Source organism: Corvus cornix, chromosome 1 (assembly GCF_000738735.6).
Source record: "Corvus cornix cornix isolate S_Up_H32 chromosome 1, ASM73873v5, whole genome shotgun sequence".
Lineage (NCBI taxonomy): Eukaryota > Metazoa > Chordata > Aves > Passeriformes > Corvidae > Corvus > Corvus cornix.
Window position 1 is genome coordinate 114,871,864 of NC_046332.1, and position 21,013 is coordinate 114,892,876.

The window sequence follows — 21,013 nt, forward strand, 5'->3', positions numbered from 1 at the left end:
CAGCTCAAGCTCAGAAGGCAGGGAGGGATGGCCAGGGCTCTCTGGCTCAGCAGTTTTTTGGTGTCCCTCCCCTCCTGGAGCAGGACATGGCCTGGCACCTTCCTTGTCAGGAACAGCAGCACCTGCCCAGCTACCACACAGGGCTGCCAAAACCAGGGGTGGTGAACCTCTGCTTGAAATAGAGGGTTTCATGGGGACAGGCATCCCCCAGGAACTTGGGCTGGCTCCTGCCCTGTGCCCTGTGGAGCCTCCCAAGCCAGGGGTGACTTTTCCAGCTGGAAGAGCTGCACATGAGCAGCCACCAAGGTGATGAGGCTGAATGCCTCCCTCTTGGCACTTTAAAATGCTACTTTTCAAAGGGAGGGGCTTAGGGCAACATGTATTAACAGTGTGCTCGCCCAAACTGGCAGGGGAAAAGGGTGGAAACCCAAAAAAAGTGCAGGGCAAGGGAAAAACTTTTTGTGCTGCCCTTACTGAACCTTTTTCCCTCTGATATGTCTCACCAGCCTCTGCTATCAGGATGGTGTCTCCTTGTCAGTCCAGCAGCAAGACAGAGCAAGGCTCTGTTCCTCTTCTCCACACACACCAGTTTCTATCACTTCAGCACTGAGTTTCTGGGCTCATTATTTAAATCCTCTCCTTTTTTTCTTCCTTTCTTTTTTGTCCTGATTATTTTTGTCTCTTTGGTTTTTCTCTGGTTTTTCTCTCATTTTTTCTTCAGGGCTGCTGTGGTGGGGGCTTGGCTTTCCCAGTTGTTCCCAGCTGAGGGGATGTGCACAGCGAGAGGGGCTCTGAGGGCTGGGGTTCTATTTTAAGCTTTCCATGCTTAAAATTAGCCTCTGGCTCTCCAGAAAGGCCAAAATGTTTTATGGCCAGGGAGTGACTCTGTCACAGACCCAGAGCAGGAGTCCCTAAGCCATCAATTAGACAACAGATAGAGAAGGAGCATTACTGTTATGGATTTGCAAATCCTTCTATGTTGCCTGGCTTATGTTCTGTCATTATGTTACTAATACCCATTTAGCTGATTGACCCTGTGACTCCAACAACAGATTGAATTTTCTTTGTAAAAACATTGGGCTGGTTTTTATTTACCACTTCAGGTTTTAATAAGGAAAGAATTAAAAATAATTAAAAGAAAAAAAAATATGTACAGTAAAAAAAAAGTGATGTTATTAATTTTCTAGAGAAAAAAATATAAAGAGTGAGATGTTACATTCTAGCTTAATATAAGCCAATACAAGTGAAATGTATAAATTATATGATGTATACAGATATTTGCTGTATTCTTAAGAGCCTGGCCAACACTGGCACAGTTATAATAAGCAAAGAAAGATTTTTCACAGCAATCAAAGAAAAACCATGATCAAAAAAAAATAGAGAAACTTTAAATTATAAATTGGTTAAAATTCAGTAACTAAGTAAGAGTGCCTGCAAGTTTCACTTCCATGCCCCACTGAGCTATGAGACAATTTCAGAAGAACCACCTGACCCAGAATAACTCCTTAAACTCACCCCTGTAGAGGCAAATTTGCACCATTTCTTCCTCTGAATCCTATTTTCTGTACCACAGAGGGTGATTTACTGGTGGTTAACCACAGTCCCAGCAGATTGTATAAACACAACCTAAACACAGCCACTCTCCCAGAGGCAGAGCACAGGCACAGGAGGAGTTTTGCAGGCAACACTCACCCATTTAATAGCTCCATCTTAATTTTTGCAAAGGAAAGAACAAGCATTTGTGGGCCACATCCACCCAGAAAAGTGGCAGATAAAGAAGTGTCACCTCGGGTGTGGAGATCTCCATTATAAAAATAGTTGCAATGGCCCAGACCAGGTGGCTTTGGGTTCTGCCTCTGTCCCTACCCAGATGCCTAAAGGAGAATAAAGATCATGGCCAGAGAGAAGCCTTTGTGGCACAGGATTCTTTTGAAGCAGAGGATACATCTTCCTCTTTATTAAAAAAAAATCATCAAGAGCCATTAGCTCTTAATGCACCTTGATCTCATCCACCCAGCCACGAGCGCTTGCTCATAACATCTGTTTGGAAAAGCCAAAAAAGCATCCTCAGACCAAAATGTGATTTTGCTCTCAAAACCAGCAAAAAGTTTGGCAGGAGGTGCAGCTCCTCTGGTAATGTTGCAGGAAAGAAGTGCTGCAGCTGAGGAGTCAAAAAGAAATGTATTCCCAGGGACTTTAGCCAAGCTAAGGAAGCTCGCTTCTATTTTAAAATATCAGTTTGCTTTTCCAAGCCACCTGCAAAATTCTCCGGATGAGTTCTGGCCCTAAAACACCCACAAAAACGTTCAGTTTGGGTACTTAGTAAGACCAGATCCTTCTTCCAGGATGGAGAAAGATGCTGCAGTGGGGGCTGGAGGCATCCTGTTGCAGAGCTCGGACCATCAATGCAGGGACACGGCACAGGACACCCAGTACAGTCCAACCCCCACTGCAGGTGCTCTGTGGCCTTTTTAGGAGCATATTTGGACACTTTTGATTTAATCCACTTCCACTGGTGATGGAAACACAGCTGGCAGCCAGCCAGCCAAGGGCATCCTCTCTCACAGGCAGGGAAAATAGCAGCACCCTGGGTCTCTCCCTCCTTGCTCTTTCATTTTGGTTTCTTCCCAAACATTCAGCCTAAAAGCCTTCTCCTCCTATCACTGTCCTCCCTTCACCTGGTGAGTCAACCGTCCCTTCAACCATCCCTTTCTGGGTTTCTCTCCAGTGCTAATAGACTCTTCTTCTAATGCTCCCTCTACTCCTACAGTGCCTCCACTCTCCTTCAACCACTGATGCTAATGGGCATATTTAACTTCAGGATGGCCTCATGGATCAGCAATTTCACCCTACTTGCTACATTCCAAACATCAGATCTCAGCACAGATAAGCAGCTGTCCACAATGGGATGAACCAGAGGAACCTGACCCTGTGTTAACCCGTGTTCTTCATTGTGCTGAACAGGAACAAAATCCAGCTCACGTTCTTCTTATCTTCATAAACAAAGCAAGGAGGAACTTTCTTCCTCGGGCTCTTCTGGCCACTGCCAGGACTCCAAAAGTCCAGTTCTCTGAGTTACAGAAGCACCATTCTTCAAAAATTCTATGCCCCCAAAGCAAATTATTGATTGCACCCTCATTTACAAGTAGTACTGCTTGTTGTTTTTTATCATCTTAATGCAAAAGAGAAATAAAACTGAAAATGGTATTTCAGATAGAATGAAGATCTTGCTCTTCTCCCTTGGAAACAGTCTCAAGATACATGAAGGAAGAAGTAAAATAGCACTGAAGTGATAATTATGCAGATTGTACCAAAAAAAACCCATTCAAAATGGGAAAAATTACCAATAAAGATATTCCAGTATTACTCCTAAATCTTTGAGTGCTGCTCAGTCCTGATGATATCACTGTAGGATAAGGACCTGTCAGGATGTTACCTTGCAGATGTTTTTCCTCCTCTATTTTAAGCTGGGGGAGCACTTGGAGCAGGTGAGCCTGGTGCTTGTGCTTTGCCCTTTGGCTTCATGCTGCCTCTTGGCACAGTCGTTTTTTGGTGTTTGGAACTTTATGCTCCTCCAATAGTTGAACTAACTCTTTGCATTCGTGTCTGTGAAAGCAGCAAGTCTGGTACTTCGGGAGGAAAAATCTTCCTGGGCTTCAGGGAGTTTCCACTCTGGGCAGAGAGAGCCCAGGACAGGCATCCGAACTCCCCTCGCTGTCCCGTGGCAGATGTTACCTGGGAGGGACAGCGTCCAGCTCCTCGTTTGGCTTGTGGGGCTCAGGCAGAAAGCAAAGGAACCCAAATCCAACAGCGGGGCCCTGATGCTGCCAAATCCCTTGTCAATAACTACTTGGCTTTAAAAGTGCTGATTACACACAGAAATGTTTGCGGGATCAGGTGCGGTGGCTGCTTTTTTAATTATTTACCTGTGCTTCGTTGGTCTTCTTTTTTCAGCATTTTATCCAAGCTCCCAGCAGGACAGCGAGGAGAACGCTGCCCTGGCTTTGTCCTATCTGATCCTGGTCTTCATGTGGGGCTGCCAAAATGTTCCCCCGTGTAAAACACCCGATAAGTCGGGCAAACGAGATTACTCGTTGCGGCGTTCTCACCCCCAAATCAGTCTGCCGTGGTGTCAATTACCACGATACCCGTGTTACCAGGGGATGGACATCGCAGTCCGGAGCCCACTGTGAGGCCACGCACTGCTGGGGACATCCCCGGACAGGGAGGGCTGGATTTTGATCCCGGTCTTCCGAGCGGGGTCACACCTGCAGCCCCCTCTCCTCTCCCTCTCCCCACCCACCGCGGCCGTCGGAGAGTTTGGGAAAGTCGGAGACGGGGTTCCGAGGGCACACCCACGGGTGAAGGGGCTCAGCCGCTGCTCAGGGTCCTACCTGGAGCTAGGGGAAGGAAGAGGCACCTCCTCATCCCGGGCGCCCGCAGCGCATCCTCCGGCGGCTCCGGCGGCGGGCGGCTCTTCCCAGCGGGATCGCCGGCTACAGCCGTGCTGGAGTCCCGCTGTCCCCCCGGAGCCCGGCCATCCCCAGCGAGGGGCTCATCCTCGGCTGCGTCTCCGGAGCCAGAAGCGAAGGAAGGCGGCGATGCGGCAGCGGTAACCTGAACTCCCTGCCTGCCTCTTCCCTCTCTCCCTCCTCCCTCCCTCTCTCTCTCCCTCCCTCTCCTGCCTCCCTCCCTTCCTCCCTCCCTCTCCCCCGTGGGGAACAGACCCACTGAACCGCTGCGGCTCCATCGGCAGGGAAGGGCAGGTTAGGAACTGGCTGTGAATGTTTTTATTTTGGATATTTTGGATGGGAGGGGGAGGCAGCGTCCTGCCAGGTGCGGCAGCTGGGAATCGTGTCAGAGCAGCGCCAGCCCTTCCCGGCGCTGCGAAAGTTCGGCTGGGCGCTCCCAATTTCCAGCAGCACAGCCTTGATTTGCTCAGTGGGAGAGAAATCCCCCTCTCAAAAGCCGGCATCGAGGCACCCTCGGAGGGGTTTTTCCTGATGAGGAACGACAACCCGCGGAAAGGGGAAAAAAACCTCACCCTGTGCGTGCCCCGGGGTGACAGCATCCCTCAGGCTCCGCTCACCGCCCCTTTCCTTGGACCCCCGCGTCTGCTTGATCCCGGAGCTGTCTGGGCTCCGGACAGCCCTCGGCCCCAGGCACAGTCAAGCCTTTGCTTCAGGGCAAAGTACAAGTCCAGGCGGGACACCCGAGCCCTTTCCCGGGCCACTTTCAATACTTGGAGCACGTGGAGAACTGCAGCACTTTCTCCTTGATAAACTGGCCCCTGGGGACAGCAACAGGGACAGCTTCACACCACAACAATTATTGAAGCAAATGGCTCCGGGGGAAAGACATTTCTCTTCTACAGGATGCAAGCTCCAGCAGAAAAGAATATTCCCAGACAAACGTTATGGATAAAGCAGCGCATTTAATAGAAAAATGCCCGCGGACGATCCAGGGCACTGTGAATTTCTAGCGAGAAAATACTCGCTTTGATTTGTCATTGTCGTTTTTTTGAAACAGGTTGTTAGAGCGCAGCATGAAAAAACACGAGACAGATCAATCACTGCGAGCTGCTGGCAGCTCCCTTTCTCCTCCCCCTCCACTCCAAGGCTGGAGATGGAGAGATGTAGTTAAGGAGACACACAAAACGCTGTTTGCTTGTTGTACTTCACAGAAGAAATACGAGCGAGAAGAGAGGTCCAGATCCACTTCCAGATTTGCTGCAGAAAGGACGGCCCCAAAAGCTTTTTGTATTTTTTTTGTTATTCAAAAAAACCCACTCCTGCGTAGTTTTAGTTTCCTGTAATGAGGAAGCATTAGCTAAGGCACCTAAGAATGCCTGTGCCTCCCTCTGCGTGCATGACTCTCTCCTTTGTACTCCAAGTTCCTAAATAAACCTTTCCTTTAGTTTTGGGAAAGTGCTAACACTTCCTTTGTCACAGTCTGACCTACAAAGTCTTGACAGCTACTGCACATACAAAAGCTTCTGCCCTCCACCTGGAAACGGGGCATTTTCTCATGGAAAATGGGAAAGCAGTGCAGGGGCTGGGGCTCCAAACTCGGCCCACACTGCTGCTGAACGTCACACTGCACACTGGCTGCCATCAGGGCAGCCCTAAAATGAGAAATCATGGAATCACAGAATGGGTTGGGTTGGAAGAGACCTTTTTATTTTGGATATTTTGGATGGGAGGGGGAGGCAGCGTCCTGCCAGGTGTGGCAGCTGGGAATCGTGTCAGAGCAGCGCCAGCCCTTCCCGGCGCTGCGAAAGTTCGGCTGGGCGCTCCCAATTTCCAGCAGCACAGCCTTGATTTGCTCAGTGGGAGAGAAATCCCCCTCTCAAAAGCCGGCATCGAGGCACCCTCGGAGGGGTTTTTCCTGATGAGGAACGACAACAAGATTATCCAGTGCCACAGGGAGGGACACCTTCCACTGTCCCAGGCTGCTCCAAGCCCCAATGTCCAGCCTGGCCTTGGGCACTGCCAGGGATCCAGGGGCAGCCCCAGCTGCTCTGGGCACCCTGTGCCAGGGCCTGCCCACCCTCACCAGGAAGAATTTCTTTCTCATATCTATTCTAACCCTGCCCAAAATCAAGGCTGTTCCTCCTTGTCCCATCACCCCATGCCCTTGGGGAAAGTCTCTCTCCAGCTCTCTTGTAACACATTAACTGAGAGGGGCTCAAAGGTCTCCCTGAATCCTTCTCTTCTCCAGGCTGAACAATCCCAGCTCTCTCAGCCTGTCTCTCTAGCAGAGGTGCTCCAGCCCTTGGATCATCCTCGTGTCCCTGCTCTGTGCTCATTCGAACAGATCCACGTCTGTCTCGTGCTGGGCACCCAGAGCCGGACACAGCGCTGCAGGTGGGGCTCACAGGGGCAGTGTAGAGGGGGAGAATGCATTGCCAATCCATGTAAAGCAGTTTCCACTCCCTCCAGCCAGGCCAGTCAGCTCCAGGTCACTGCTCCCAGCCCGCTCTGTGAGTTTTAGCAATTTGCTTCTCCACGGTTTTTAGGCTTCCCAGCTGTCAGCAAAGCCAGGGAGACTCCAGGGCACTCGGTCTCAAGGCACTCCCTGCACGGGCAGATTACATGGCCCAGTGTCTGGGAGGGGCACGGGGGGAAGGAAAAGAAACTCTGGAATATCAAGCCTTTGTGCTGGGGAAAAAAAATTACCCAACAAGCGCAGTCTGCTGCTCTCTGCCTCTGATTCAGGATTGTGTTTGCTGTGTGAGTCCACCCCTACCCCAGCATTTCAGCAGAGTACTGCACACATGTGCCTCTATTTCACTAGCAGTAAACTTAAGCCAACATATATCTATATGAAGTCAGGCCTCAAAGAGTGAGTCAGGGCTTAAATCAGTGTTGCAAGTGAACTAAAATAATCTAAGCCTGCTCTAAATGCACATAGCTTTAACCTGTCACATCAAATGAAAATTATATACTTAAACTGTAATCTTCCTGTTCCCTTAGTCATCAAAAGACGCCAGATCAAATTAAAAAAAAAAAAAAATGAGAGCGTGGATGCTGTTCAGTGGATGAGGAGGAGGTGGGGCTCACGGAGCAGGATATTCACAGAATCTTTTAGGTTGGAAAAGACCTCCAAGATCATCAAGTCCAAGCTGTGACCCATCCCCACCTTCTCCCCAGCCCAGAGCACTGAGTGCCACATCCAGGCCTTCCTTGGACACTTCCAGGGATGGGCACTCCAAACCTCCCTGGGCAGCTCTTTCCAATGTCTAATCGCCCTTTCAGTGAAGAAATTCTTCCTGAGGTCCAACCTGAGCCTCTCCTGGCACAGCTTGAGGCTATTCCCTCTTGTCCTGTCCCTGTTCCCTGGGAGCAGAGGCCACCTGGCTGCCCACTCCTGTCAGGGAGTCATAGAGAGGGACGAGGTCCCCTCTGAGCCTCCTCCAGTCTAAACAACCCCAGCTCCATAAACCACTCCTCATATGACTTAAAATTCAGCTTGAACCAAGGGGTGTTTCTGCCTTCCAAGCCAGACTCAGCCCCAAACTCAGCCCCCCCAGCACTCCCATCCATTCTTCAAGCAGAAAACCAGCAACTTGAATCGCTGGTTGCCTCGGTGGCTCTGTGCTGTCATCTCCTCTGACAAGTCTGGGTTGGCATGGCCTGGTGAAGCGACAGTAAATATTTCCACATCCGGGTTTGTCAGAGCATGAGGCAGGCAGAGATAAGGTCAGGCTGCAAACACCCACCAAAAGATGCCATTGTTTGCCTGGGGTTGAGGTTTGCTGCGTTTTGTTTTCTCACCACTATGAAAAATATGAGTAGGAACTCTGTCCTTGGGTTTCTCTGAGCACGTGTGCTGATAAGGCAGCTGTGGGGGCAGGAGCTCTTGCAGCTGAAGGGGGTCACTGATTTACAGTCTGCCACTTGGTGTAGGAATGGGATGTTTTGATGGCTTCACTGCTGACTGCACTAGGAGTTTCAAGGATATTCACTTTAATGCAAAATTAAACCCAACGTTCATGTAGAGCTTTTCAAGATTTTTCTACAGAGAATCTACACAGATTTATTTCAGTCAGGAGGAGGAGTTTTATTGGAATAACAGCCTCAGCCCTTCAATGGGCGCAGTTTACGTTACAAAGACACTAACAGCAGTGCAGATCAATCTAATGTGAGGAAAATTGTTACCAGTGAAACCTACTTGTAAGGCAGCAAAATGGTTCCTACCCTCAGATTTACAGGTTTATAATTCTACTGATGCAAAATTGATGGGTTTTGCTCAAAGAAGCTGTGGCTGCCCCTGGATCCCTGGCAGTGTCCAAGGCCAGGTTGGACATTGGGGCTTGGAGCAGCCTGGGAGAGGGGAAGGTAGCCCTGCCCATGGCAGGGGGTGGAATGAGATGAATTTTAAGGTTCCCTCCAACCCAACCCATTCTGTGATTCTAAACCCACACCTTTGGCAGACAGTGCAGGGACTTTGGTAGACAAGACACATCAGGTACCTCATCATGCATGATTTATATTCACTGATTTTATAACAGCACCTCTGCTAATGGGGTGGGGGAGGGTGTTGGAACAGTGCTCACTTAATGAGACCAAAATATGCAAAATTCTGCCACAACTTGTGCAAACAAGGCATAAATAACTCTCTGCATCAGCAGGTAACAAGACAAGTGGGTAGCCAGCATTGCATACTATCCCCACAGCTGACTCCTGTAGCCATCAGTGCTCCTGGGGCTGTCTCCTGTCCTACTTCAATCCCTGGGAGCTCAGAAGGGTTTTTCCTGCTGACAGAATCATGTCCAGGAAGGTTTTGAGTATCTCCAGAGAAGGAGACTCCACAGCCTCTCTGGGGAGCCTCTTCCAAAGCTTTGTCACCACAGGAAAGTTTTCCTTCAAATTCAGATGAAACTTTGTGTGTTGCAGTTTTTGCCTTGTCCTGCTGCTGAGCACCACTGAAGAGTCTGGCACCTGCCCTTTGATATTTGGGTGCATTGATAAGTCATACAGTCACTGAATGATTTGGGTTGGAAGGGACCTCAAAGCCCATCCAGTGCCACCCCTGCTATGGGCAGGGACACCTCCCACTGTCCCAGGCTGCTCCAAGCCCCAATGTCCAGCCTGGCCTTGGGCACTGCCAGGGATCCAGGGGCAGCCCCAGCTGCTCTGGGCACCCTGTGCCAGGGCCTGCCCACCCTCCCAGGGAACAATTCCTTCCCCATATCCTTCCTGAAGATGCCAAAGCCACCTCACCACCCCAAAGAGCAGGCTGAACCCTGGCTCTGCATGGCTTTCAGCTCTCCCTGCCCTCTGAGGATGTGCTCGGGGCTGGCAGCCAGGGCACTGTGGGTTTCAGCCCATCCTCACCCTCATCCCTGCCGGCCTCACGCTGGCCAGGGCTCAAAGGTTTGGCCTCAGCCATGACCTACATAGAGCAGGCAGCTCCCTCCTCATCCCCCTCGCCGGGCTGAGCCATCTCAGCTGATTACATCCCGTGTCCTGAGCTCTTTCCAGGGCCTGAGTCCCGTTAACTCTTCCCGTCGCTCCACATCCCTCCTTGAGCACGAGACCAGCGCCTGGCAGAGCACCCTGGATGAAAATGTGGCACTGGCGCTCTCAAGTGCCACCAGAGCTTCCCACATCCCTCCTTTTGCATTAGGGGGATTGGGCTTGGAGCCATTTAGGCTTTAACTGAGGCGTGTGGCTTGTTTCAGTAAACAGTGCAGGTTATGAAATGCTGGGGCCACCAGAAAAGTGCAGCACAACCTCACCCTCACTACCTGTGGCATTTGGAGCTCTCCTGGAAGGAGCCTTTGGCTGTGAGGAACAGTCTGGAGGGATGAGGACTGGACACAGCTGAGGGTGTCCATGTCTGCCCTGGGCACCAGTGACCCCCCGAGCCCCCCAGAGCTGTCCTCTCTCCCAGCAGGCACAGAGCACTGCCCTTACACTGATGATAATCGAATCACACACTCCAGGGCTTCTGCCTGAAGGAATAAGGAAAGCAGATTTTGGTTTTGGTCCCTGCCCACTGTGCAATTAACTGGAAGTATGTGAAGGCTTCCTGTGTGTTTGTGGTTTTTTTGCCCTGTCCGCTCATTTTGAAGAAAAAAAGAAAAAAGGAAAAGAAAGGGGAAAGGGAAAGGAAAAGGAAAAAAGGGAAAGGGAAGGGAAAAGGAAAAAAGGGAAAGGAAAAGGAAAAGGAAAAAAGGGAAAGGGAAGGGAAAAGGGAAAGGGAAAGGGAAAGGGAAAGGGAAAAAGGGGAAAAGGGGAAAAGGGAAAAATGGAAAAACTGAAAGGGATAAAGGGAAAGGAAATGGGGGAATGGGAAAAAGGGGAAAAGGGAGAAAGAGAAAGGAAGAAAAGGAAAGGGAAAAAGGGTAACGGGAAAGGGAAAAGGAAAGGGGAAAGAGGAAAAAGGGGAAAAGGGAGAAAGGGAAAAAGGGAAAAAGAGAAAGGGAAAGAGATAAAGGGAAATGGAGAAAAGGAAAGGGGAAAAGGAAAGGGAACAGGGAAAAGGGGTAAAGAGAAAGGGAAAGGGGGAAAGGGAAAAGGGAAAAAAGAGAAAGGGAAAGGGAAAGGGGAAAGGGGAAAAGGGAAAAAGGGAAGAAGAGAAAGGGGGAAAGGGAAAAAGAGAAAGGGAAAAAGCAGAAAAGGGAAAAAGAGAAAGAGAAAGGGAAAAGGGGAAAGGGAGAAAGGGAAAGGAAAAGGGTCAGTCATGAAGAGCCATGGGGAAGGTCAGGGGCCACCCTGGAGCTGTGCAGGTCAGAGGATGGAGCCCAGGTGCTGCAATACTGCTGTAGGATCAGCACGGAACAATCCATGCTGGGAACCCTCTTTGGGAGCCGAGAATCTGCAGCCTCCCCACGGGGACAGGGCAGAGCTCTCGTCCCCTTAACTCCTGAGGGAAGGACAACACCCAGGCACGGATGTGATCCCGGGGAAACAACAACTGAAAGCCAGGTTTAATAAACTCCTTCCCTCCCAGCCTTATCTGCCTGCAAATGTTTTCTCAGCCCTGACTGATCTGAGCGCTGTTATCTGGTGCAGAGCATGAGATGATGGAGGTTTTGATGGAGCCTGATTGAAGTGCCAAAAAATGTTCACTCCGTTATGGCTCTGACAAATGGATCCTTCTGAGCTGCTGAGTTTAATGTGCTTTTTTTTAAAATTTATTATCAGCCTGTTCCTATTCTGGGCCAGCAAGAGAGCAAAAGCCAAGGGGGAGGTATCCAAATAGAATATTTTTTGATCTGGTTCAAAACAAGAGCTTGTCAAGAGAGAAGTTTCAGGTCATTTGGGTTGAAACCAAGTATACCAAAGTTTCCAGATTTAAAAAGCAAAGCCCACCCTGCCCTGCACATGTCCTGCAGAGCCCTGCATAGAGCAGAAGGCTCCAAATCCAGCTGAGCACAAGTTAATCTGCTGCTGGGCACGGCATTGGTATAAAGTGGGATGCAGAGGAAATGTGATACAATATTACCTTCAAAGAAATTGGAAATTCAAAAAAGTTCTCCTAAAAGCTCAACAGAAATGAAATATTTTTGACTTTGTCACTCTTTGAAATGTTTCCACTCTGCTTCAAGATGAATTCCAAGGAGTGAAAAGTGTTTTTCACAAAGAAAAAAATGCCATCCAGTGAACACTTATTTATATTGTTGTTTATATTTACATTATTTATATTTATATTCTTATTCTATTTCTTAGATCTGGAACTGATCTATAGCATATAGCCCTGTCAGCATCTGAAATAAAATTATAACTTTTTTATCCTATTTTTTAGGGAAAGCCTTGTTTATCAGTACAGTTCTCCATCCACTTGCTGTACCACACAATTTTCTGTTCCCTCAGAGCATTTTTTGCAGTGGTTTTGTAAATTGAGTAATACCCTTGGCTCCACAAATACTTATCAATGCTTTTTAAATATTTACACATTAAAATATATACTTTTTTTTTTTCTGTTTGGGTTTTGGGTTGGGCTTTGTGTTCAGGTGGATGACAGTGGATATTGGTCAACCACATGTCCATCTTCTCCACGATTTCCTGGATATTTAGCTCACACTTGGCATCTGCTCTATGGACGGCTTCCAACCTTTTTTTCTTTGCTGCTGGAGGATTTGTCGGGTACATGAGGCAGGGATCTCGTGGATGAGGATCCAGGCTGGAGCAGGGGATGTGACCCTGAGAGAGGGGAGAGGCAGCTCCTGCAGGACCTCTGGGAGCTGCAGTGCTGAAGCCCCCCCATGCCAAAGGTGCCGTTGCTGTGTCCTCCACCTGCTGCTGGAACACAGAACCATGGAATCACTGAGGTTGGAAAAGACCTCCAGGATCATCCAGTCCACACTTTGATCCCCAGCCCAGAGCACTGAGTGCCACCTCCAGCCCTTCCTGGGACACCTCCAGGGATGGGCACTCCAAACCTCCCTGGGCAGCCCCTGCCAAGGTCTGAGCTCCCTTTCCATGGGGAAATTCCTGCTGCTGTCCACCCTGAGTCTCCCCTGGCCCAGCCTGAGGCCGTTCCCTCTCCTCCTGTCCCTGTTCCCTGGGAGCAGAGCCCGACCCCCCCGGCTGCCCCCTCCTGTCAGGGACTTGTGCAGAGCCACAAGGTCCCCCCTGAGCCTCCTCTGCTCCAGCCTGAGCCCCTTTCCCAGCTCCCTCAGCCGCTCCTGGGGCTCCAGCCCCTTCCCAGCTCCCTTCCCTGCCCTGGACACGCTCCAGCCCCTCCAGGGCTCTCCTGCAGGAGCCAGAACTGGGCACAGCCCTCGAGGGGCCTCTCAGTGCCCAGCACAGAGGGACAATCCCTGCCCTGCTCCTGCTGGACACACAATTCCTGACCCAGCCCAGGGGCCAGTGGCCTCTTGCCTACCTGGGCACCCCTGGGCTCGTGTCCAGCCGCTGGCACCAGCACCCCCAGGGCCTTTCCCAGCTTTCCAGCCCCTCTGCCCAGCTTGGAGCTCCATGGGGTTGGTGTGACCAACATTCCCTCTATGAAAGTGTCTGGTTCTGAAGAGGATCTCCCTCATTCCTGCACCCTGGGCTGGTGCTTGCATCACTCACCCTGCACAGGGCGACACCCTGAGGGTATTTAAGAGTCACTAAATAAAATAAATGGCTGGTGGAGCAGATCTTGCTCAAACAGCAAGCTGAAGAGCCCCAGTTTTGCTCCCTGCACCCTCAGCAAATACAGAGTTCAGGTCTTCTTGCAGCCAGGGTGGCCACAGCTTGTGTATTTTACTTCAGCCCTCTTCCACTCTGCCCCATGAAATATGATCTCCAAGGTGTGGACAACAAAGGCAGTGCCCAGCTGAGTGTTTATAGATTTATTTCTGAGGGCTTCCTTGACAGCTGACTTTACAGGAATGGCATTTTTTAAACATGAAACATGATTCTCAAGTGAAAGAATGAGAGGAAATGGCCTCAAGTTGTGATAGTTCAGATTAGATGTAAGAAAAAGACCTTTTTCCCTGGAAGAGTGGCCAGGCCTTGGAATGAGTTGCCCAGGGAGGTGGTGGAGTTGCCAGCTCTGGAAGTGCTCAAGAGGTGTTGGAATGTGACACTTTGGGACATGGTTTAAGGGTGATTATGGTGGGACTGGGTGATTTTGAAGGTCTCTTCCAACTTCAATGATTCTGTGACTCTATGAAAAGAAATTTTTTTTAAAAAACCCAGCAAACTTTGCAGATAGTACAACTTGCTCTGTTTATAAGCATTTTATCTGATCTCTAGTCTATATTCCCCCTCTCAACCCTCTTTTTTTCAGGAGATCCAAACCATGACCCACCCAGATCAGGGTGGGCTGTGCTCACCCAGACACGGGGGTGTCAGCACCCTACCAGCTCCTCTTTAGCGTGAGTTGGGCCAGGAAAACTGGCTGCCCACAAGTTCAGAGCTCATTAATCTTTCATACAGGGCAGTAAAACATAGCTGAGCAGTAAATGTACCTGTCCTTGTTTCCTCTTGCCCACTATATCACCTCTGTGCTTTTAGGGATTCGGTCAGAGTTGGGCTGCAAATGTTAAACCATCAAATCTTTAAGCAGTTGGAGATTCTGGAGTCTTTTATTGGGTTTGCATGGCCAAGCTTTGGTAGCGGGGGCAGGAGTTACAGGAGTTAGAAGTTCCCTTTTTGGCATCTTCTCAGCACAGAGGGTGTCTCCCAGCCCTTGCCCACAAAGAAAGAGGGGAAACACTTCTTTTTTAAAAAAAAAAAAAATCAGGCAAAATATAAGAAGGCCACGGAGCTTTGCTTTTGTGGAACCTGTCTTTTTTAATCTAACTCCTTTAGAGGAAATGCCTTGTACAAAAAGCTCATCTAACTCACGGGAAAAAATTTACTCCTGCTGGACTCAGTTTTTGACCAAAAGGCAGCTGTTGGGGTTTTCTTTCTGCGAGCCATCTGTGTCACTGAGAAATGCTTTCAGGGATCCAGGGGCATCCAAAACTTCTCTGGGAAACCTCTTCTAGTGCCTTCTACCCTCACAGTAAAATATTCCTCCCTAATATCCAGTCTAACCCTACCCTCTGGCACTGGGAAGCCATTCCCTGGCTCCTGGCCCTCCAGCCCTTGGGAATTGTCTCTCTCCAGCTTTCCTGCAGCTCCTTCAGGCCCTGCAAGGCCACACTGAGCTCAGCCCAAAGCTTCTCCTCTCCAGGCTGAACAATCCCAGCTCTCGCAGCCTTTCCTCCCAGCAGAGCTGCTCCATCCCTCTGCTCATCCTGGTGCCTCCTCTGGCCTCTCTCCAGCAGCTCCACGTCCTCCCTGTGCTGGGCCCAGGGCTGGGGCAGCTCTGCAGGTGGGCTCTCACCTGAGCACAGGGACAGAACCCCACAGCTGATGGCCCCAAGCAGGGAAGAAGAACTTCCCGAGTTTCTGCCGTCGGCTCCGCGTCTAATTTGGAAACAAAACCCACAGCGTGACAGGGCACCCTTGAGGAGTGTCTGACCTTTATCTCTGCCAGCCCGGGCACTGCGGGCTGGGGTCTGTCTGTAACCCAAAGAGGCTTCGTCACCTCCCGGGGGATTATCCCGGAGCAGGTTCCCGAGCCCGCCCGCTGACGCCACAGGGATCGAGTGTCTGCCAGGCCCTCTGATGTTCGAGTTGTAGCAGACACGACTTCAACACGCCCCCCTTGAGACGGCAGGCACCAAAATATCTGTGTTCTTAGCAGGAGTCGCTTAGGGAAGAAGTTGATGCTGAGGTTTGGAATAGTGACAGTCGGGCAAAGATCACTGCGGGTTGAAAACGCACTGCTAAGGACAGGAGTGAGGAGTAATTGGCTAAGGACATTTAGCCCTGGTTGAATTCACTCTTTTCAGGTGCCTCTAACACACTGCAGGTCCTGTACACCCAGTATTTGCTGTCTCTCCTTGCTTTACAGTCCATGTTCCTCCTGACACGCCGTACTGCAGTGCACAGCTGACAAAAAGATGTTATTTCCTCTTCCTCTGGACTGTTTCTTCCTCAGCTTTATGTTTTCTCTATTCCTGAGTATGAAACAACTTTCATTTCCCACCACTTTTGGGAATTTCCAATTTGGAAATGTTGCTGCAATATACCAACCAAGGTCCTGTTGCCTCCTCTCATAAATTGGACAGTGGAAGACCTGGATAACTGGAATGGCTTTTCCCTGATCTCTCAGTGTGGATTTAACCTGTTTGGTCAGGACTGAAACATTGCACAGGACCTGCCCCAAAGGAGGTGCCAGGGCAGTGCTTTGCAATGTGACTCAGTATCCCCTTTACTTCTGAAAATAACTCCTTGGGACGTCTACTCATCACATTCCTCTTTGCCATGCCTGCATCACATTACAGCTCCCCATGGCTTGGAGACAAACCTGTGCATACAAACTTTCTGCCTCCTGGGCCAATCTTAGGAGGATAGAATCCCAGTTTCTAGCAAAAATTCTTATTAGCAAGTGATGCTGGGACTCCATGCCACCAAATTTCTTCTGACATCTGTACTTTGGGATCTTTCACTTCATCCTGGGATGGTGTCCTGTTTTCCTCCACACTGGCAATGCTCCTCAACTCACTGCCAGGTCAAACTCCTTTGGCACAGGCAGCCTGTGCTGGGGCTGATGTGAAACACAGTCCCCAGGAGCCACCCTTGGAGGTTTTCTCTACCCTGGGCATGTCCCTGCTGACCCCTCATCCTTCCCCACAGCCTTCCCCTCTCCCGGTGCTGGGGGTCAGGTGGAGGTGTCCTCAACACAGCATGGCTGGGTGACTCCTCACCCAAATTTTGGCAACCCAAGGCCCTCCAGGAGCTGCTTTCTCCACCTTCTGCATTTGTCTCTGGAGAGGCCACACTGGCAACTCCCCCAAAACCAGCCCGAGGCTGGCCAGAAGCTGAATATAATTTTCTTACAGTGATTTATCTGATTAGGAGCACACAGATAGCATTATCCAACCCATTTCAACTGGATGCAACACAGCCCATCCTTAAAATCCAGCAACACTCTAATGCTCATGGAAAAGTACTGGAGCCAATACTCCTGCTCCATCACTGACTGCTGGGAATCACTCATGTGCTGTGACATGCCCAAACTGTCACCTCCCCAGCCAGAGGGATGTGGGAAGAGAATGTGCCTGTTTTCTTTATTTCTTTATTTATTTGGAGCCTATTGTGGAGGTGCTTCACTTCTGTTGAAATAAAATAATAAACAAACAAAAAAAATCCCTGTGGTTAGGGGTAAGGAAACACAGGCTGGGCAGCAGGAAAGAAGGCAGCTTGTGTGCTTGGTGCTGCCTGGAGATCTCCAGGACTGCAAATTTTATCAGAGTAATGTGATTTTGAAGGCTAAGGCTGGCAACAGCCTGGCTCAGCAGTGCTCAGCACACAGCTCCAGCTCACCTGCAGCCTCTGCTCAGCCCCACCAGAGCAGGGGACTGGAAATTGGAACTGACAGGACAATGGCATCCAGCCAGGATCCCATCCTGGAGTTCAGCAGAGCAGAAACCACGGAGCTTTGACCCCAGCCCCACAGCTCAGGGGCTCTGGATTCAACAGCCACCCTCACCCTCTCTTCGTGCACTCTGAGCTCTGCTGTGTCCTGGTATCGATTTTAGAGTCATGGAACTGGTTAATTTGGAAAAGGCTTTTAAGATCATCAAGTCCAACCATTCCCCCAGCACTGCCAAGGCCACCACTGACCCATGTCCCCAGGTGCCACATCTTCACAGCTTTTAAATCCCTCCAGGGATGGGGACTCCAGCACTGCCCTGGGCAGCCCATTCCAGTATTTGGCAACCCTTTCCTTGCATAAATTTTTCCTCATATCCAATCGAAACTTCCCTTGGTGCAACTTGAGGCCACTTCCTCTTGTCCTATTCCCTGCTCCTTGACAGCAGAGCCTGACCCCTCCCTGGCTGCACCCTCCTATCAGGGAGCTGTGGAGAGGGGGAAGATCTCCCCTGGGTTTCTCTTTGATCCACTGAGCTCCACTCTGGTGCTACAGAGTTAAGGAGAAAAAAAAAAAGAAGATCCAATTAAAAAAGTTCTTCTAGGTTCTTGCATTGTTTTGTGCCTCCAGGCTTCTTTTCCTGGGGCTACATTTTCCTGAGGGATTACACTGCTGAGGAAGGAGAGGGGCTAACAGCTTTTTCCCACACCTCTCAGCAAAATCCCAGCTAGCTGGCAGGAAGGCACTCTGTGTGACATCTTCCTCTACGTGCATAAGGAAGCAGCCTCTGCAGTCTCAGAAATACGCTCCAAACTTTTTCAATGAAGCAGGGAACACAGATAAGTTCTGTTCTGCTTCAAAATGTCATGGAATCACGGAATCATTGAGGCTGGAAGAGACTTTCATGGTCATCCAGTGAGCAAAAAACAGGCCACATTCTCAGCCATTTCTTCTGCAGGCTGCTTAATAGGAGAGTTTGGTGAGAAAGCAGTGAAAATACAATGTGAATTCTTTATGTGATAGCTGTCAGGTATCAATATGATGGGGGGAAAAAGTTATCATTTTTAAAGGGGAATGGACAATTCAGAAGCAAATAATCTTATCAAAGGAAGAAGGTGCAGTTATGCTTTCATCCCTTGATTGGTGCATTGATACTTTGATTTTATTCCCACAAATTCTCTGCAATATTTTCTCACTTTCAAAGGGGAATAAAGGTGCAAGAAGTTAAATGGATAGTCTGTGGTCATAAATGGGCTTGGATGAGCTGGTATCAAAACTCAACTTCTCTTAAATCCAGTGGCAGAATTATTCCTCACAAATCAGACATCCTGAAAGAGAAGATACTGTGCCTCAAAGAAACTGTGGTCTCTGAAACAGTCCCAGGTGTTCTCAGAGATTCATCCTTCATCTCTCTGAGACAAGGAGTCCACAGTTCCTTCCTGCTTTTATCCCTGGAGATGTTTAAAAGTCAAGATGTGACTCCTAAGGACGCTTTTTTGTGGTGGGGTTGGCAGTGCTAAGTTTATGGTTGGACTCGGTGATCCCAAGGGTCTTTTCCAACAGAAATGATCCCAAATTCTCACTCATCACCATGGTTCTCCACCCCTAATTTGGACTCCTGTGCCCTTGATTTGTGTCATCCAACTCTGCACCTCGAGTAACCAATGAGTTACTTTCCCCTGAGCTAAATGGAGACAGAAACTAGCTAAGATTAATCTCAGCTGAGATTTGTTGCTCCCTCCCTGTGCTTCATGCTTGGCAATGATGGAAACAACAAGCATCCTTCAGGATATTTGACATCAAACCTAAAACTCACAATCTGCTTCCTGAAGAAAAAACTTTCTTGAGTTCTCAGCTTCCCAGATGATATGTCAAGCATATTTCCAACCTCCTGAAGTTGTCAAAGGATGCAGGCAAACAGACTTATCTCCTTTAATGCTGATATTCTCATATTAAAGAGAAGGCTGTAAGCAAGTTTTATTACTTGGAAGGTGGATGAACAGATGTGGTGGCTGGAAAAGTGGCCAGAAACCCTGACTGGGGGCTGGCACTGCCCTGGCAAAGCTCCTGAGCAGTTTCATTTCTCTCCAATGAATTTCACGAAGGGTTTTCTTAGGAGAAAACCTCTTACAGTTTTTTGGCTCAGAAGTGCTCTCATCCATGGCCCAAGCTGCCTTCTGGACATGCCATTCCAAACCATTTATTAGCAACACAGTGAAGCACCTCATATTTATTTTCCTACAAAACAAACCACTGACTAACCCTATCCACTTTGTTGCTTGCCATGGTACTTGAAATCACTTCTTTTACACTTCAGCAGCCTGTGAAACTTGACAATCAATCATCCTAAAGTGCCAACAGCCACATCCTATGACATATATGGATCTGTAGGAAGCATAGCTTGAAGCCTTTCTAATTTTAGCTTGTTTCAGGATACGAGAAATTTCAAGCATCAATCATCCAAGGAAAACGATTTACATACCAAAGTGTCACCAAAAAAAAATAAGAATGGCCTGCTGGTTTGTGTGTAACTGGGGTGCACTGGGAGGATTTTTCATCCACATGTTTCTGGAGCCTGTGAAATGCCATGTGCTCTGTGTTAACCAGCTGCAGTTGCCTTCTCCCAGTAAAACAGGAATGACATAAAAATGCAGACAGTATTCCTCCAAGTGCCTTTAAGCCAACAGCTCACAAATTTGTGCTACTGGTTTTCATTCAGCTGGAGTTCAGAGAAGACTTAATTCTTTGCCCAGTTGCACTAAATTACTACAGAAAGTATTAAGCTTATGTAAGCAGAATTAACATTATGGCCAAAATCACTGAGCAGCAGCTGGCCCCCAGTTTATCCTTGGCATACTCACAGCCTCCTTTTCTCCTGGCAGGATGAGCAGCACATGCTGATCCCAAGGAACGCCCCAAATTTCTGTGCTGGCTGTAGGATCTCCCGCTATCCCGTTTGCTGTTTCACCCCAGTCACCAGCTGAAGACCAGGGTAGTGTGTCCCTCCCACACGGGAGGCTTAGCATTCCTCACATTCCCTCCCAGCCTTCCCAGATTAGACCCTCTCCAGAAGATCACTGCTGTGTTTCTGCCTTAAAAAGAATGTGCAAAGTGTGGTGGGTTTTGTTTCAAGCCCAAAGTCTGTGCCCTGCCTGATGTCCTGAGTACACTCAGGTTTTTGTTCAGGAGGGAAAAGTGGAGCTCGTGGTTCATCAGCCACGGGAAGCTCAGGCAGCCTGGGAATACATCAAGGTACAGCACACATTGGATTTACCACACTTCCAGAGTGATTCACAGTTCTGTGTTCATGTTGTCCATCACACTCCCAAAAGTCCAGCCTTCTGCTCAAAACCTCTGCAGCAATGACTGGCTTTGATTTGGCTGCTGGCAAGATGGGGAAAATTTTCCCCAGGAAGAGGAATCTCCTGCAGGAACATAAGGAATGGTTAAATCAGTGGCTCACCTAATCTGGTACTCAGTCTTTGGAAGTGGAAATGGGCAAAGCTATTTAGGGACAGGCAAGTCTGACGTATGTAAAACCTTTTGCCCCCAGTCCCCAGCATCTGTGATTCCTTGGATTGGGGATGTTGTGGACACATTCCAGGCTGTAGTATCCATTTATGAGTCTCCTGTTCCTAAC

At 49.2% G+C, this 21,013-nt stretch overlaps 1 protein-coding gene and 1 long non-coding RNA gene across 5 annotated transcripts in view; one reads left to right on the plus strand and one right to left on the minus strand.

Annotated features, from left to right (window-relative positions):
- The window catches only part of B3GALT5 (beta-1,3-galactosyltransferase 5), a 29,073-nt gene extending 8,769 nt beyond the window's left edge, over positions 1-20,304 (minus strand). For 2 of the 4 annotated variants that reach the window (XM_010411246.3, XM_019292943.2), the window contains exon 1: positions 4,395-4,662. The gene's annotated coding sequence lies outside the window, so the exon portion shown is untranslated. Of the gene's footprint in view, positions 1-4,394; positions 4,663-5,044; positions 5,343-20,234 lie in introns of those variants that run through there. The other 2 variants (XM_019292945.2, XM_019292944.2) reach the window with 2 other exon arrangements.
- On the plus strand, positions 4,528-5,936 carry LOC120410140. Its single transcript, XR_005602103.1, has 2 exons — positions 4,528-4,612; positions 5,530-5,936. It is a non-coding gene; the product is annotated as an uncharacterized LOC120410140 (long non-coding RNA).
- Positions 20,305-21,013: the final 709 nt, after the last annotated feature.